Consider the following 3,539-nt stretch of genomic DNA (forward strand, 5'->3'; position numbering starts at 1 on the left):
CTGCACCTGGGCCTTTGGAGGACCGGCCCTGTGCTTGCCAACACTTCCTGCAGGGACCCAGAGCTGGGAGGTGGCATCTCTCAGCCCTGGGTCGGGCAGAGCCCCAGCGGGCCATGCCCACAACCTCTCTCAGCACCGGTCCCCCAGAAGGCTCCTTTGGGACCAGGATTCTCTTGCGGTGACTCTTTAAGGTCTGGCCCCTGGATGGAGGGGCACCAGGAGTAGAGGAGCAGGAAGGGGAAGGGGGTGGCCATGCGAGGGGACACTTTGAGGCCAAGTCCCAGCTTCAGCCTGATCCTCCTGGGAACCCCGCTCTGAGACAAGGAGCCGGGCTTCGCATTCCCACAGCAGCCAGTCGTGGGCTGAGGACACCTGGGGCGTTGGGAACTCCCTGGCTTCTCCTTGGTTTAACATCTAGAGCTGCTTGTGAATCGCGCCGCCACACACACCCGAGCGCAGGTGTCTTCCGCACAGACTGCGGGCCTCGCTCTTCTGAATGCCGCTGGCTCGCCACCCACCCACGGGTGAACCTGGTCAGGGTGCTTTCTCTCAGGGGCAGACTCTTTTCCGGGCGGGCTACCGGTGTCTCTGTTTGCTCGTTTCTTTCTTCCATTTCGGGAAAGTCTTCCTTGCTGGGTGTGGAAATCTCCTATGCCTTCCCTCGCCTATTCTGTCAGCTTTAAAATTCTCTTTCAGTTGCCACCCTCACAGATGGATTAGGAAACTCTTTCCGGTGCACTCATTAGTGAAATGACCTCCAGGAAGCTGGAATCCAATATCTAATGGCCGATTTTTAGCGAGTCCACACGCCAGGGTGGTCGGGGTCCAATGCAGCCCCGGCCAGGCCCAGGCCCCTTGGACTGGGCCACAGGAGGACACGGAGGAGGGTCCCGGCCCCCACGAAGCGGTGCCGGCAGTTCTCCACGGGCTTGGGCGTTTTCCAGAGGTAGGAGATGGAGGGGACTGATTTCTTCAGCGCCCCCCAAACCACGCCACCCCACCCCACCCCACCCATGGGACACATCCCCAGAGAGAGACGCCCCATACACTGGCTGTGCCCCAGCCCTGGCCCGGGGGAATAGGCGGCAGCCCACCCACAGGGCGAGGGAAGGGGGGCGCAGCTGAAAGGGGTTGTGGGGGAGGGCGGCCCCTGGCTGGGGTCAAAGGGCGAGCGTCCCGCGCGTGCGCAGTCAGCGGCAGCGACGCGCTGGGGGTGGGCAGCGGGTAGGTGAAGGAGGCCGGGCGAGGAGACGAGGGGGGCTGGGAGGGCTCCACCTTGGCGAGTCCAGCCGTGGAGGCGCATCTTGTGTGAGTGTGAGTGAGTGTGAGTGTGTGTGTGTGTGTATAGAGAGACAGCCCCCCACCCCGCCCCGCCCCGCCCCGCCCCGCCCATCACCCCCGTCCCTGGGAGCCCGCGGGACCTGGCCGGCGAACTCAAACGGCCCGGCCCGGCCCGGCACGGGGCCTGGGGCGGGAGGCGGCGGCGGGGAAGCCCAGAGAGGCTCGGCTTCTCGAGCGGGGCAGGGGCGCCCTCCGCCGCCGTCTAGGGCCACACCACCCTGAACGCCCCCGATCTCGTCTGGTCTCGGAAGCTAAGCAGGGTCGGGCCTGGTTAGTACTTGGATGGGAGACCGCCTGGGAATACCAGGTGCCACAGGCTGCTGCTTTTTTTTTTTTTTTGCCTCTTGTTCTGTCCCCTTTCTGGGAGCGCGGCGGCGGCCCGGGGTGGGGGTCACCCCCACCCTCAGCGCCCGCGCGGTGCCTGGCGCCCCAGCCCGCACCGTGGGGCCTCCTCTTGTCCCAAGCCGCGACACCGCGGCCACGCGGCAGCATGCGTGGCATCTGGACTGTCAGGTCTCAGACCAAAGGTCTGCTCTGTGGGAACCGACACGCTGGAGGAAACCTTGAGAGTCTGAGAGGGGAGGGAGTTCCAGAAGAAGGCCAGGATGTCATTTTGAGGGAGTATGTGACCAGAACTCGTCCCGTTGCTTTTGGGGTTCTATGGGCTACACGCAGGAATCTTTGGTGGTGGCACCTGATGTTGGGGGATCCGGAGTCACACCCAGACCTGCTCCACAGGCCTCCTTTTACTTTTCTCTTCGGATTCATTATTTTTAAAAAGTGTCTCTTACCTCTAGGATTGCATTTTCTTTTCTCTCTCTTTTCAAGCAGATGATGGGAGTACAAGTATTCAGGTGACATGTGTTGCCCGTGCCGCCCTCCCCCCTGTGTTCTTTTTTTTTTTTTTTTGAGACAGAGTCTCGTTTTGCTGCCCAGGCTAGAGTGAGTGCCATGGCGTCAGCCTAGCTCACAGCAACCTCAATCTCCGGGCTCAAGCAATCCTGCTGCCTCAGCCTCCCGAGTAGTTGGGACTACAGGCATGCACCACCACGCCCGGCTGTGTTTTTCTATATATATTAGTTGGCCAATTAATTTCTTTCTATTTTTAGTAGAGACGGGGTCTCGCTCTTGCTCAGGCTGGTTTCGAACTCCTGACCTGGAGCAATCCGCCCGCCTCGGCCTCCCAGAGAGCTAGGATTACAGGCGTGAGCCACCGCGCCCGGCCCCCCCTGTGTTCTTATTCATATACCTCTCATGTTGTTCCAGCGTATTGTGGGGGTACCAATGTTAAGGTCGGGTGCCTTGCCCTCTCCAAGCCTCCCCCCTCGGGTCAGAGCTTCAAGTGCGCCCATCCCCCAGTCGGTGCGCACCCACCCCATGCCTAATGGATGTGTATGCCCCTCCCCTCCCCCCACCCGCCCGCCCGACACCCACCCGATGAAGGTGATTCCTCTCTGTCCACTTAGGCGTCCATCCGTTCGTACCAGTTTGCTGGTGAGCGCGCTCACGTGGTGCCCGTGTGTCCATTCTTGGGATACTTGGCTTACTGGAACGGGTTCCAGCTCTGGCCAGGAGGACACGAGAGGCGCCCTCTCACCGCTGCTCCTCACAGCCGAATGGCACTCCGTGGTGTCCACGCGCCACATTTTATTGATGCACTCCTGGATGGATGGGCACTCGGGTCGCTTCCACGTCTTTGGGATTGTGAATTGTGCCCTAACTGTAACCCTAACCCTTACCCAGCCCGTCTCCTCTGCCCCTGCCTGACGCACTCCTCCCCGGCCAGGCCCGTCACTGTCCTGGGCCCCCGCCTGACCGGCTCCTCCCCGCCCGGCCGGTCACCGTCCTCTGCCCCTGCCTGACACGCTCCTTCCCGCCCGGCCTCTCACCGTCCTCGGCCCCTGCCTGACCGGCTCCTCCGTCGCCTGGGCCTTCCAAGGGCTTGGTGTGGATGCTGCTTCCAGGAAGCCCTCCAGAAACCCGGCAGCAGGGTGGCCGCAGCAGTCTCCAGCAGCCGTCCCTAAGTCGCGTGAGTGCGGGGGACGTGCCCCCGCTGTGCCGCGGGGGCCCAGCCTGGTGTCTTCCCTGAGGCCCTGCGGCTGCCGGCTGGGCTGCGGCTCCCCGCAAGGGGAGAGCCGCGGAGGTGGGGACCGCCTCCTGATGGGGACGTACACGCAGCTCTCCCCGTCGGATTCCGG

At 62.8% G+C, this 3,539-nt stretch overlaps 1 non-coding gene across 1 annotated transcript; it reads left to right on the top strand.

Moving 5' to 3' along the window:
- The first annotated feature begins 1,541 nt into the window (after positions 1-1,541).
- LOC142861295 (5S ribosomal RNA) lies at positions 1,542-1,660 on the top strand. Its single transcript, XR_012912630.1, has one exon. It is a non-coding gene; the product is annotated as a 5S ribosomal RNA (ribosomal RNA).
- The last annotated feature ends 1,879 nt before the right edge of the window (positions 1,661-3,539 follow it).

This window comes from Microcebus murinus, chromosome 16, assembly GCF_040939455.1.
Source record: "Microcebus murinus isolate Inina chromosome 16, M.murinus_Inina_mat1.0, whole genome shotgun sequence".
NCBI classification, from domain to species: Eukaryota; Metazoa; Chordata; class Mammalia; order Primates; family Cheirogaleidae; genus Microcebus; species Microcebus murinus.